Genomic DNA, 15,456 nt, shown 5'->3' on the forward strand with positions numbered 1-15,456 from the left:
CAAAAATGGAATGACTGGGGTGCCTGGGTGGCTCAGTGGGTTAAAGCCTCTGCCTTCGGCTCAGATCATGATCCCAGAGTCCTGGGATCGAGCCCCGCGTCATGCTCTCTGCTCCTCTGAGAGCCTGCTTCCCCCTCTCTCTCTGCCTGTCTCTCTGCCTACTTGTGATCTCTGTCTATCAAATAAATAAATAAAATCTTGAAAAAAAAAATGGAAAGACCTGGGGAGCCTGGGGGGCTCAGTTAGTTGAGTGTCTGACTCATGATTTGGTTCAGGTCATGAGATTGGGCTTCACCCTCAGCACAGAGTCTGCTGGAGATTCCCTCTTCTCCCTGTGCCCCTCCCGGTGCTTGTGCTCAATAAAGAAATAAATTAATTAAATAAATTCTTTTAAAAAATGCCTCTTAAAATTTTTTTTAAAAAAATATATTTATTTGAGAGAGACAGCATGAACAGGGCAGAGGGAGAGGGAGAAGCAGACTCTCCATTGAGCAGGGAGCCCAACATGGGATTTGATCCTGGGATGTTGGAGTCATGATCTGAGCCAAAGGCAGATGCTGAACAGACTGAGCCACTCAGGTGCCTGCAAAAATGCCTTTTAGAAAAAAAAATGAAGACTGTAGAAACAGTGGTTATTATATATTAGTGATGATTATTCTAAGTTCTGTTGCAGGTATAACCACATTTTAAAAAAAAAAAGATTTTATAGGGAGAGAGGGAACAGAAGCATGGGGAAGCTATAGAGAGAGAAGCAGGCTCTCTGCTGAGCCAGGAACCCAATAAGGGGCTTGATCCCAGGATCCTAGGATCAAGACCCAAGCCGAAGGCAGACACCCAATACCGTGCCAGCCAGGCGCCCCTATAACCACATTTGACGACACTAAAAATTAGTGTTATGTTGTAGAGGAGGTAGTATGACTAGCAGTCTCAAATTACTTAATCATTTCAAAAATAATTATAAAATAACTAAAATAATATGAAACTGAAATAATAAGAAACAGATTGTGTGTATAAATGTAGGTGATTTTAAATAACATTGGCAGACAATTTGAAACATAATTGTCACATTGTAATTGTGTATATGTTAGATCAGTCATAAAATATCTTTAGCGTGATCAAATGAAGATCAAATCAAATTATTTTGGTAGGAGCTGGATGAGCTAAAATGTTGTTTGGTGTCATTTGGTTGGTATATACAGCAAGGCAGTCTAAGTAAGTGTGACCTTCCAGCATTTCAGGCTGGTGTCCCCAGGCATGCTGTTGCAGTTTTCTATTGCCAAGGGATAAAACCGCTTCTAACTTGGTGTAGAACTCTTAAGGTTCTGGGTGTTGACTAGGCTTATCTAAGTGATTCTTGTACAAGTTCTTTCATGCACTTGTGTCCGATGGGCCTTGCGTTCTTTCTTTGTAGACTCATTGCTCTGGCCCTTGAGCAGGAAAGTGCAAATAAGTAAGATCTGAAATAACTCCTTGAACATCCCTGTCTCTGTTTCTGTGTAGTCCCAGCATAGTGGCTTCATAGCACCCAGAATTCTTACATGGAGGCTTGGGGCTCCAAAAGCACTTGTTCTGAGTAAGAGAATCAGATGGGTGGTGTATTGTCTTTTATGACCTAAATTCAGAATCAGTGTCATTTCTGCTGCATTTTATTCATTAGAAATGAGTCATCAAGGCCAACCCATGTTCAAAGGGAAGGGAATTAGACTCCACCTCTTTCTGGGAAGATTGTCAAGAATATGCAGACATATTTTAAAGCCACTTTGGTTGTTCTTCTGGCCACGAATTTACATTCCTCCCGAGTGCAAAACACACTTACCCCTTCTCAGACGTGTCTTTGTTTTTGTTTTTAATATGGAACACTTCGCAAATTTGAGAATTTGCATGTCATCTTTGGGCAGGGGCCATGCTAGTCTTTTCTGTATTGTTTCAATTTTAGTATCTGTGCTGCCAAACAGAGGGATCTTACCTCATGTGTCATCATGCTCAGGCTTGAGGTCTAGGATCTTATCATCTAAAGCAGATCCCCGTGCAGGTTAGGCTATTTGGATAGTGTTCCTCATGTGTAGCTCCCTGGGTACCATTACTTTCACTTTGAGGACCTATAAGCTAAAGAGAAATGTCATCTCTCCTTAGCCACCCAATATGCAACAGTGGACAGGCATAAGATAACCACTACGGACACTTCTGTTAAAAAATAAAAGAAAAATGTAAGGAACACAATAGTTGCTGGTCCACAGCAAATCTGAAATCCAGCCAGGCCCATATCATCACTTCCGTGATTAGAACTCTGCTGTATTGCTGGGGAACCATCCTTCATAGCTCTTGGTTTTGCCCTTTGAATTCACCCTCCTTTTCCATAAAACGTATCCTTTGTTTGCAGCTGAGTAATTTCCTAAACCATAGGGCTTGAATATGAAGGGGGTGTTTGTCCCAAAAACCTCTTTTCATTTTGTCTGTCTTTTTTTTAGTCCAAGATGACAGTGTTTCTCAACATAGAATTCTCTGTGAATCCTTTTGAGGGGTTCACTCTGTTAGACAAAAGCCACACACAGACAATCATATGTCTTTCTCTACCTTAGGCTCTGTAGAAGAGGAAAAAGTTTTCCTTGACCTCTTAAGATCCTGGCTGGGTCTGAAAATTAAATTGACAAAGACCGATTAAAAGGATACACATGTATTTAATATAAGTTTTATGTGGCAGGGGTACTTTTATTAGTAAATGAAGACCTGAAGAAATGTTTATTTTTGAAGTTCATATTTAAATTCCAATTTAAAAAATTCCAGTTAACATACAGTATAATACTAGTTTCAGGTTACAATATAGTGATTCAACATTTATGCACACCCCCTGGTGCTCATCACAAGTGCTTTCCTTCATCCCCATCTCTTACTTTCCCATTTCCCCATTGCCCCCACCCACCTCCCCTCTGGTAACCATTAGTTTGTTTTCTGTAGTTAAGAGTCTGTTTCCTGGTTTGCATCTCTCTGTTTTTTCCCCCATGCTCATTTGTTTTGTTTCTTAAATTCCACATATGAGTGAAGTCATATGGTATTTGTCTTTCTCCCAGTGACTTATTTCACTTAGCTTATTGCTGTCTAGTTCCATCTACATCGTTGCAAACGGCAAGATTTCATTCTTTTTTATGGCTGAGAAATACTCCATTGTGTGTGTGTGTGTGTGTGTATGTACTACATACATAGTACTACATGTGTGTACTACAACTTCTTTATCTATTAATCTATCGATAGACGCTTGGGCTGTTTCCATAGTTTGGCTATTGGAGATAATGCTGCTTTAAACATTGGGGTTAATGTATCCCTTTGAATTAGTATTTCATATTCTATTTTTTTCTCTAAAATTTTATTTATGTTTTTGGTTTTTTGCTTGCTTCCTAAGACTTTATTTTTTAATTTAAATTCAGTTAACTATCACATAATGTATTATTAGTTTCAGAGGTAGAGGTCAGTGGTTCATCATTTGTATAACACCCAGTGCTCATTGCAGTACGTGCCCTCCTTAAAGCTCATCACCCAGTTCCTCCATCCCCTCACCCCACTCCCCTCCAGCAACCCTCTGTTGTTTCCTTTAAGAGTCTCTTATGGTTTGTCTCCCTCTCTGATTTCCTCCAGTTTTATTTTTTCCTCTCTTCCCGGGTGATCCTCTGTTTTGTTTCTTAAATTCCGTGTATGAGTGAGATCTTATAATTGTCTTTCTCTGATTGACGTGTTTCAATTAGCATAGTACCCTCTAGTTCCATCCACGGTATTTTTGTATTCTTTGTGTAAACACCTTGTGGGGCAATTGCTGGGTTGTAGGGTAGTTACATTTATTTATTTATTTATTTATTTATTTATAGATTTACTTAGTGAGATGGGGAAGATTTCGGGGAAGATCTGCTTTTGAGGAATACTACTTAATTTTAGAAGAATTACATCTAATTTGCCTATGAGACTTTTTTTTTTTTAATTTATTTAACAGAGATCACAAGTAGGCAGAGAGGCAGGCAAAGAGAGAGGAAGGAAAGCAGGCTCCCTGCTGAGCAGAGAGCCCGATGCTGGGCTCAATCCCAGGACCCTGAGATCATGACCTAAGCCGAAAGCAGAGGCTTTAACCCACTGAGCCACCCAGGCGCCCTGGGTAGTTATATTTTTAACCTGAAGAAATGTTTAAGCCTTAGTATTTTTATGCTGTGTTTGATTACGTATGGGCAGTTGTGGAGAAATGTAAGACAAAGTTAGTATGAAGAAAGTGTAGCGAACTGGGGGAAATTTAGCAAGGCCTGTTTGCTAGGATTCTTCTCTATGTCCCTGTGCCTTTGGAGGTAAGAATGCTCCCTTATTCCACGTGTAGAGAGGGCACCTCTCATATGAGACTTTTATGACCTGCTTCAGGGCAGAAGAGCAGGGGAAAGGTTAGAATGACCTTCCTGCTTCCGCCATTTTCTCAAGCACCTTCAGCTTAAAATATTCAGTATGTCAATATACCTTATTTTAGGGCAGCATGTCCTGAACCCTCTCAGCTCCATTTAAAGTTTTTGTGGGACAACACCTTTAAGATTCTTAGAAGTCTTTTTGTTTGAAAGGAATTGTGAGGTACCACTTTAAATTAAATCTCTTTTGAAGTCTACACTAGGGTTGGTCAGCTATTGCCAGTGAGCTAATATTTGCTTTTACATTTTTAAAGAGTTGTAAAAAAAGAAGAAGAAGAAGAAGAAGAAGAATGTTCAACAGAGACTGTATATGGCCCTCAAAGTCTACAACATTTATCTTCCCCTTTATGGAAAATGCCAATCCTTGGTCTAAACAAATGTTTAATCTTTGGGCCCTGTGTCCCTGATACTGCCTTGGGTTTGATCTTTCTCCAGAAGGTATTTCTTATTTTTTTAAAAAAGATTTTATTTATTTATTAGAGAGAGAGAGAGAGAGATAGCAGGAGAGCCAAGCAGGGAGAGTAGCAGGCAGAGGGAGAAGGAGCTGGATGATGTGGGGCTCCATACCATGACGTGAGCCGAAGGCAGATGCTTAAGTGACTAAACCACTGAGGCGCCCCTCGGCATTTCTTAATTTGAGAAATGTTTGCTATATGGGAGTAAGAAACAGTTTTATTTTTGGACCTACCAAGTCCTGACTCCTTTATATTTCCTCTGTATTTTGAAAATTACATAATTCTTCTCATCTCTGTACCTGTACTTTATGATACTTAGCTGAAAAACACAAGTTGACACTTTGATATTCTTTTTTTTAAAGATTTTATTTATTTATTTGACAGAAAGAGACAGCGAGAGAGGGAGCACAAGCCAGGGGGAGTGGGAGAGAGAGAAGCAGGCTTCCCAGCCAAGCAGGGAGCCCGATGTGGGGCTGGATCTCAGCACTGTGGGACCATGACCTGAGCGGAAGGCAGATGCCCAATGGCTGAGCCACCCAGGTGCCCCAACTTTTGATATTCTGCCTGGAAATTTCCTTACCCATATTCATCAGTTCATTGGTTATATTTTCTGTTTTCAACATTATTTGAGGTGACAGCTTTGCTAAACTTTCCACTTATCTAATAGAATTTTCTTTCCTTCAGCTTTCAGTAACACTTTTCTCACTTTCTTTTAAGCCAAGGATCAGCAACTTTATTCTGTCAAGGGCCAGACAATACATATTGTAGGCTTTGGGGCCCTGTGGTCACTGGCACATCTGCTTAACTTTGCTGTCTAGTGAGAAGGCACCCGTAGACAATATGTAGATGAACGGGTGGGGCTGTGTTTCAGAAAAACTATTTACCAAAGCAGGTAGCCGTTTGTATTTTGCTGGTAGACTGTAGTTTGCTGACCCCTGTTTTAAGTCTTTATTGACAGCTTCCTCGAGGCTTTTCCTAACAGTGACGTTAAGACCCTTTCAGGCTCTCACTAACACTTCCCGCTACTTCTGACTTTGTACAGTCCTCTAATCTGGAAGCCAAATGTTTACATTATTTGGAAGCAACTCTATAACCAAAATCTGCTTTGGTTGTCTACTGCTGTGTAATACATCATCGCAAACCTAGTGGTATAAAACAACGTCTTTTTTTTTTTTTTTTTCAATCGATTATGGTTCTGATGTTTGAACCTGGCTAGGCAGTTTCTTCTCAGTGTTTTTAATGAGGAAGCAATCAGATAATAGCTGGGTTGGAATCATTTAAAAGGCTTCCTCTCTTACACAGTTGGAGGCAGATGGTACTTGGGCCTGGAGTCATCTTCTGGGATTCCTCATCCACAGATCAGGCGGCTGGGCTGGAAAGACTCAAGCAGCCGGCACTTCTTGGACATCTCTATAATTGTGACATCTTGTCTCATACCCAGGCCAGCATGAGGGCTTTAGGGTAGTTGGATATCTTAGTTGGTGATTCCGGAGTCTAAAGTTGCCTGTCCTCAGTGAGTGTCAGGCAGAAGTTTTATCACCTTTTATAACCTAAAATCACCTTTTATGACCTTACTCAATGTCACTTCTGCTTCATTCTCTTCATGGGGAGGAGAATTAGACTCTACGTTTGATGGGGGTAGGATCGAAGAATGTATAAACTTGTTTTAAAACACAAAATGTTCCACACATACACCTATCAAAAAGTTTTGGAAGCTAGAATATAGGAGGTTATACTTTGTTAGAACAGGCTTTCTTTTCCCTATTCATGGGGGTAGGTAGGTGAACACGTCCCTTCATTTAATGTTCAAGAATGGACGGCTGTGGGATACCTGGGTGGCTCAGTCTGTTAAACCTCTGCCTTTGGCTCAGGTGATGATCCCAGGGTCCTGGAATGGAATCCTGCATCCAGCTCCCTGCTCAGTGGGGAGCCTATTTCTCCCCCTGCCTGTTTCTCCCCTGCTTGTGCTTTCTCTTTTTCTGACAAAGGAAGGAAGGAAGGAAATCTTAAAAAAAAAAAAAAAAAAAAAAAAAAAAAAAGGTTGGGGGGGTGCCTGGGTGGCTCAGTGGGTTGAGCCTCTGCCTTCAGCTCAGGTCATGATGGGATAGAGCCCCACATTGGGCTCTCTGCTCCTTAGGGAACCTGCTTCCCCCTCTCTCTCTGCCTGCCTCTCTGCCTACTTGTGATCTCTGTCTGTCAAATAAATAAATAAAATCTTAAAAAAAAAAAAGAATGGAGGTGTGGGAGAGCTGTGGAAGGAGACTTCACAGCAACAAACACCTCTTTACAGAAAGAAACAAATAACTCTTTTTTCTTCTAGAGATAAGTCCTGGAAGCTTTGGACTTCGCATTCTTTTTCCTTTTGTATGAGAGTAGGCGTAATGGTGCTTCCATCCCAAAAGAGAAAACAAAAGAAACAAAGAAGAAAAACTATCAAATTATAGAAAATTCTACCATTTACAGATTTGTTTGACTCTCTGAGTAACATTTTTATAAGCGATAAAGAGTAGGTATGCCCATTTGTCATTTTCAATTTCATTTGGATTAGTTTAGCTAGCTCTCTTAATGCTGGCAGGGATACTTCTAAGGGAAAATTTGAAAAGTAGGTAGATGATAGAAATGATTTTAAATTTGAGGACTCCAGAGAAAGTGGTAAAGCAGGTTATAAGAGACTTCAAATAGCATTAAGGTATGGTCTCTAGAACTGTCTACTGCCTGATCCCATCTGAAGAGATTTTGCTCACCTCATATAGTGAGCTGGCTCTGGAGTTAAAACATTCAGAAAAGTTGGGGTATTTTATGGTTCGTGTTTATAGAGGCTATTGTGTTATCCCCACCCCCAGCCCCCCACCCCGCCTTTTCTCACTAGATGAAAGGAGGGTGGCAGTGAGTATGTTTTGCTGTATTTATTTATGTTCAAAGAACCAATGCGAATATTGCATTTTTCTGTTCTTTCCTTTTTGATTTTTCTTCCCCTTTTGCTTCTCTCTTCATCTTTCTTTCTGGATTTGTACATCATGAGAGATTCACCCAAATTCTCTGATGATCCAAAAAGAGAAGATAGCTTAGGGAATAGGAAGTTGTTATAGAATTAACTGCCTGCCATACTCTTCCCATTTCTAGAGAACAAGTGCTTGTATTTAATCGCTTACCTGTTTTATTTTTCTTGGTTTCCGGATTTATATACGTTGTTGAATTGAGGGTAGAGAGAAAAAGCTTTTATTTTAAATGATTCAGTTGTTTTTTTACTTGGAACTTGAAAGATGCTTTTATGAAGCTTTAATAGAATCCTCTAAACACATGCCAGTTGGTGGTGGTATAAGAACCTTCTGAAGAGTCAGGAAAGAACATTTTGGAATGAGTTACATTCCCAAGAAGGAGCACGGTACATACCTATCTTGAACTCCTGAAAATGTAAAGACTTCTCACTATATAGTCTTTTAACTTCAGTTACAATTTGGAAGAGGCAAGTCTCCTTTTGGGATTAGCCTTCTATAACTTTCACTTGTTTTGTTTGTCTGCATTCCCTTTTTTCCCCTATTTGGCACATATTACGAAATGAAGGGTACCTGTTAGTTTGGAGGGAGTAGAGGTGAGGAGAAGGAAGAGTTAATTTTTCATGCTTTTAAATCCGCTAGTATGACTTAACTAATTTCAACTCGATGAAACCTTATCTTTTAAAATATTTAATGCATGATATGCTGCATGAATTATGCATTAATTTTGAGAATTATAATATAGGAGCATGGATTTATGAATGACATGGACAGCAAATTACTTCCAACCTAAATTGCCCTGTTCGTTTTTGGACAAAATAATTACTTGCTAGAGCAATTTTTTTCTGGCATGTTATAAGCCAGGAGAGTAGTTTGGAAGGCTCTGAATGAATGCCGAGTATAAAGATTTTTGGTACAACTTGATTTTACTCTTTCTTTCCTCGGAGTGTCAGGGGATTAGTTTGATCCTGTGTGAGGAAAAAAGCTGCTTTGTGAAATCCGTAATTCCATAGAGACTGGTAGTATTAGAGATGTTTTTAATTTGGGTCTTAGGAAGCCAGAAATCTGAGCATTAATACACCTTTTCCCAATGTATTAATGAGTTCAAAACATGTTGTTGATTTAATGTTTCATTTGGGTATTGCTTTCTGGCTTTGTCTTTTTAAAGCTGCATGTGTATATTTGGATCAAGTTAGTTTTTAATTTAATCATTCTGTCCTTTAATGCGACACACACCAATACAAGACAACTATTACTTTGAAAACAACAGATGTAGTTTATTTTCTTATGATTGTACAGATGTTGACTGGCAAAAAAATTCTTTTAGGTAAGAAAAAACATTGTCAAATGTAGATTTTTAGTTCAGTGTGAAAATGTACCATTTATTTTATTGGTGACTATAATTAACAAAAGTAGTTCACACAGAAGATCTAAGTATTTCTGAAATGATGAAGCATCTGTTTTTCAGACAGTGCTGTATTTACACTATGCATCAGGGGAAAAAGTCAAGAATATCATTCAGATAATTTTTTTTGTCAGTTATAGGGTTTTTCAAGAATGACCAATAACAATGACTGGTTATTAGAGTCTTAAACAGAACTGAGAAGCGACAAGGCATGTTTTGTCTGGCCTTCCTTAAATACATACATATAGTAAAAAGGATATTTCCCTTCCTCGAGCTTTTGCATTAAAATGTTGATTTCCCATGGTATTTACTACATATTGTATGAACTTCATTATTAAGGGACTAAAAATTAGGTAAATCATGATTTCACACAAATATAAAATGTACACGTTAATTAATTGGAGAGCCTGTAAGATGCTAAAAGTGGCTCAAAGAAGAATTCATGTACCACAGATTCATAGGATCAAGAATGCTGAAATGAATTTACAGATTGACACAAAACTGGCTTTATTTTACAGGGACGTGAGGGAAATCATATCTCCCTCCACTAGACAGTATTTATTTGCATGTGCATGGACAAGAATCCTTGGCATTGCTATCAGTTATTTACAGCTTACAGTTCTGTGAGATCATGTAGGATGCAAATATGATAGAATCGGTTATCTAGGAAAGGTGCACATTACACAATGCCTAGTTTTCCATGGAAGATACCTAGTGATCTTTTTAATCCATTTCAGTCTTTTGCAGTTGTCATAAAAGAACAAAAATAAATGGGTCTGTATTCTAGTTTTTGACAACAATTCTATGTCTGTTAGTAGGGCCTTATTGTTTGTTAGGGCCTTACTGTTATTCCTTGTAAATAAAGTCAGTTTTCAAAATGAGAGAAAATTAAGTTATTCTTACGTTGTCATTTTCTGATATTTTGATCAATATTAGAGTACTTCCTTAGGTTAGTGCTGAATTTTAGACTTTTAAAAATTGAAGTATAATTGACATGTAACATTATATTAGTTTTGAGTGTACAACATGATTTGATATGTGTGTGTATATATATGTATACGTACATATATATGTATATGTACATGCTGCAAAATGATCGCCACAATAAGTCTAGTTACCCACTGTCACCATACAAAGTAAAAGAAAAATTTTTTTCCTGTGATGAGAATTTTAAAGATTTGTTCTCTTAGTAAGTTTCAAGTATGTGCTACAATATCTGGACTATAGTGAATTTTGAGCTATTTATAGATATTTAAATTGTGGCTTCAAGTGGTTAGGTAACAAGTCCTATGACTACTCAGTGCTTAATATTTTGTAGATATTCAATAAATAAAGAACATTAGTAATAATTTGAAGGGAGGTAGAGTTTACCTGCCCTATTATCATTTTATTTATTTCTTATTTTTTTATTTATTTTTAAAAAAATTTATTTAGTTATTTGAGTGAGAGAAAGAATGAGATCAAGAGCAGGGGGTAGGCAGTCTCAAGAGAGGGGGAAGCAGTCTCCCCGCTGGGCTGGGAGCCCGATGTGGGGTCTGATCCCAGGACCCCAGAATCATGACCTGAGCAGAAGGCAGACGCTTAAATGACTGAGCCACCCAGGCACCCCTAGTTTTTAGTTTTTCTTTTTCTTTTTATTTATTTTTTAAAGATTTTATTTATTTATTTGACAGAGATCACAAGTAGACAGAGAGGGAGTGGGGGAGGGGGAAGCAGGCTCCCTGCTGAGCAGAGAGCCCCGATGCAGGGCTTGATCCCAGGACCCTGAAATCATGACTTGAGACGAAGGCAGAGGCTTAAACCACTGAGCCAACCAGAAGCCCCTAGTTTTTAGTTCTTTTTTTAAAAAAATTATTTATTTATTTGAGAGAGAGAGAGTGTGTGCTTATGTGCCTGAGGGGGTGGGGAGGTGAAGCAGGCGGGACTCCATCCCAGGACACTGAGATCATGATTTGAGCCAAATGCAGAACTTAACTGAGTGAGCCACCCAGGCACCCCCATATTACAGCTCTTAGAAGTACATATTAATTACTGCAGCTCCAGCAACTTCCCATTCTAAATACTTTAAAAATTTTTTTTAATTTTTTATTAACATATAATGTATTATTAGCCCCAGGGGTACAGGTCTATGAATCATCAGGGTTACACACTTCACAGCAGTCAACATAGCACATACCTTCCCCAATGACCATAACCCAACCACCCTCTCCCTAACCCCCTCCCCCTGGCAACCCTCAGTTTGTTTTGTGAGATTAAGAATCTCTTATGGTTTGTCCCATTCTAAATGCTTTTTTGCTTGGGTAGTTGACCCCACAGAGAGGAGGGCATGGAGTTGTCATTATCTATTCCAAATTCTTGCTGTCTAGTTTAACTGGACCTTTACAGCCTCATGACTTTTTATTCCCTTGCACATTCCTGATTTTGAAGCAGCAGTGTGGTATAGTGGAAAGAAATAGCATTTGTAATTTCATAGGCCTGGGTTTGATCACTACCTCATTATTCACTAGCTGTTAGATCTTGGGAAACTCTCAAAATTCTTCAAATTCTTCAGTTAAATGAATTCTTCAATTAAATGAATAATAAATACTAAACAGGATTATATGGAATTTGTGTATAAAGGATGTAACTGTGCTTGGCACTGGCAGGCAATAAATGTTAGTTTTCTTATCTATTCATGTCAAGCCCTCCTGCTTTCTCTTCTCTTTCCATTACTAAAATAATTGGAGTCATTTGGTGTGACTTTCCTCATCTTCCTTGTATCTCTGTATTTCTTTTTGTCCTCTGTTTTAGAAATTTGTTTATCTCACAAGGATGTTGTGAGGATTAAAAAAGATAATGTGTATGAAATTGTTCAATGATTTCCTAGAACATATTAGGCATTACATAGATTAATTGAATCTGAATGTAAGGTTAATTTTACTTCTGATATTTTTTATTTCTGCAAGTATTACTCTTCTCCCTAGTATGTGTGATGTGATTAGCCTTTCTTTCAAAAAGTAATCCCTATTTTGTGGGGGAGGGGGGACACCTCTTTTGCCTGGCCTTGTTATAATACCCTATTTCTTTTATTCCTTTATTGTCATACTTCTCAGCTGAATAGATAAGGGGTTTGATCTCCACTTTCCCACCGCCTGCTCTCACCATTAAACCTCTGCATTCTGATATACCATAATTTTCTCCTGCATCTGAAACAGCACCCTCCCACTCAGGCTCCCACAAGGCTTAAATGTAGTAGGCATTCAATGAATATTAGTTGAATAATGAATGAAATGAGAAGCTTTAGAGTACTAACACTGAGAGTTCTCTAATACTTTCAATCATGGGTTTTAAGGAAATCTGGTAAGAAACTATTATACCTAAATTCAATTTAACTGGATGCCTGTGTATAGTGTGCATTTTATTGTTTTTCTAAGACCCCATGGCTTTGTATCAGATTCGGAAAGAAATTTTAAATACTGTGTTTTAGAGAAAGTTTAACTGTCAAAAGTTCATAAGAAACAGTAAAATTAGCAATTCATTGAAGTAGTAATTAGTGAAAATTTACTGTGCACACACCAAAAAGACAGTTTGCAAACTGGGAGCGCTCAAACCAAAACATGGAATTGAGGCTCAGAGATATATGGTTATAAAGCAGCTCATATAGTATGAAGGCAATGAGTATTCTTTTTTTTTTTTTTTTTTTTTTTTCTTTTTAAAAAAAGATTTTATTTATTTATGACAGAGATAGCAAGAGAGAACACAAGCATGGGGGAGCTGGAGGGGAAGAAGTAAGCTCCCCACTGAGCAGGGAGCCCAATATGGGGCTTGATCACAGGACACTGGGCTCCTGACCTGAGCTGAAGGCAGTCTTAAGGACTGAACAACCCAGTTGCCCTATATAATCTAGTTTGTGAATATGATAAGGCTGATTCCTCTTTTTATTCTGAAACCTTTTGATAAATTGAGTAAGAATTGCACTGTTGTTCCATGCATCTGCTAGAGTCTGGATTCTAAACACTTGAAACCCTTTTAGTGTCACTTTATTTTTTTTTTTTTTTAGTGTCACTTTATTTTATTTTATTTTTTTTTCTTTTCTTTTTTTTTTTTTTTCCAATTTATTTATTTTCAGAAAAACAGTATTCATTATTTTTTCACCACACCCAGTGCTCCATGCAAGCTGTGCCCTCTATAATACCCACCACCTGGTACCCCCAACCTCCCACCCCCCCCCCGCCACTTCAAACCCCTCAGATTGTTTTTCAGAGTCCATAGTCTCTCATGGTTCATCCAATGAGTATTCTTTATAGTGATTGGTCCTAGTATTAGAATTTTCTCAAATGAAAGAAAATTGGTTAGTGGTTACCTCATATCAATTTGGGGGAACATTTAAGTTTTGCTTTTGATTTACGGAGTCATAATCAAGAAATGATCCAGGTCAAATTAACCTTGCTTGGCTTGTAAAATAAGCTAAATTAATCTTTGCTTCTATGACTAACTGGTTTTGTCTGCTCAGGGCATTTTTAAGTCTGGTCTCCATGTGTGTTTGATTTTAATAATTCCCACCCCTTTGGTTATTCTCTCAGCAGGCTAAGAGCAGGACCAACCTGTAGTGTTAGTCTCAGTTACCAGTGTTGATGTAGTGAGGCTGCAGAATCCCATATTCACTGTTTCCATTAAATGAGTCGTCAGGCCGGAGGGCCACATAGTCACCATCTTCATCATTTATAGTTACTGCTGATTTCATCCAGTTGCTTTATCCTTCTGGATACTATTTGGTGTACAAGTGGCTGCTGACAGGCATTTGATCTGGAGAACATGCAACACACAAGGAAGGTTTAACATAATGACTATAAAAAGAAAAATAGCCAAGGATTGAAAAACTCCCAGGAGCCAGGGTTTAACAGTAGAACAGGTCTGTGGAGGAGGTGTCACTTATTTGGTGAAAAATTTTTATCAGATATTTAAGATCCTTTACATTTTGGATAATAATTCCTGATTTGTCAATATAGAAATAACATTTTTTACCAGTTCTAGCACACGTACATCCTTGTTGAGCAGTGAGAGCATCAGGAATGACCCTGTTTTGGAGTACCACTGGAGACAAACTATTTATTTCAGATTGTACTGCTTAAAGAGCAGTTAGGGTATTGTTAAAGCTTTTTTTAAAAAAAATGGTTGCAGAAATACTAAAAAGTTATTTTTCTAATTCATTAACTCTCGACTGGGGAAAAAATATTCTGACAAACATGAAAACCAGAACTTTTTTGAATAATAGCATTCAAAAGTACATGGGAAGCTCACTTATGAGGAGTTCCTTTATGTACAAACCATCCTAAGTTTATAATCTGGCTATCATTCAGAGAATCATATTTAGTCATTTGGGGTATAACATATGCCATCTCATATCATCCAGACCATTTGGGTAGGAAACCTTTGTGTGTTGTGTTAGTACTACAGAGGGTGAATCACTCAGTATTATTAAGAGAGAGAGAGAGTTAGGGTAGATCCCATGACCCCCAATCAGGGGCAATGTGGACGTCATGGTTATTCTTTGTCATTGTAGGCATTCCCATCTTTAATGGCTGTGGCTTAAATTTAGATCGGAACAAAAAACATTCCTGTGGATTTGTCTTTGCAGTCCATGTATCATGTTTTTGTTGATAAAGGATTGATTTCCTGTCTGGTGGTGCCTAAAATATTGATTTATCCAGTAGGTGGAACTGTTATTTTATATAATGGGATTATGGAGGCATTCCGTTTGCCTACAGATTTTTTTTAATTGAACTGGTGTATAGCTTCAGTAATTTCTTTGGTGAAATAATTAGAGGTATAAAAAATAAAGTTATCATCATTCTCTAATTTTAAATCTGGGTCATTATATTTAGGAGTCTTCTTCATCTGAGTCAAACTAAAGGATTTGATTACAGAGTGAGTCTGGAACATGCCCCAGATCAGTTCCAGTACCATTAAGGTTCTCTATGCGTAAGAACAGGTTACCAGCAATGAAATTGACAGGGGTTATGGGCCAGACTTTGGCTTCTGATGCTTCTTCCCAGTGTCAGATTAATGGTCATAAGTATTAGTTGAATGGCCAAGGGAAGGATATCAGACCTTTCCATAAGGCCATATCCTGAATTAGTCATTCAGGTGCATATAGAAGCTGGTTCTAATATTAGTTGGCAGTCTTTCTG

At 38.2% G+C, this 15,456-nt stretch overlaps 1 protein-coding gene and 1 non-coding gene across 2 annotated transcripts in view; one reads left to right on the top strand and one right to left on the bottom strand.

Moving 5' to 3' along the window:
• The window catches only part of SPATS2 (spermatogenesis associated serine rich 2), a 146,836-nt gene that overhangs the window by 38,530 nt on the left and 92,850 nt on the right, over nt 1-15,456 (top strand). The window lies entirely within an intron of this gene.
• LOC122892814 lies at nt 1,855-1,957 on the bottom strand. Its single transcript, XR_006381495.1, has one exon. It is a non-coding gene; the product is annotated as a U6 spliceosomal RNA (small nuclear RNA).

The sequence above is a fragment of the Neovison vison genome, chromosome 12, assembly GCF_020171115.1.
Source record: "Neovison vison isolate M4711 chromosome 12, ASM_NN_V1, whole genome shotgun sequence".
In the NCBI taxonomy this organism is placed as follows: Eukaryota; Metazoa; Chordata; class Mammalia; order Carnivora; family Mustelidae; genus Neogale; species Neogale vison.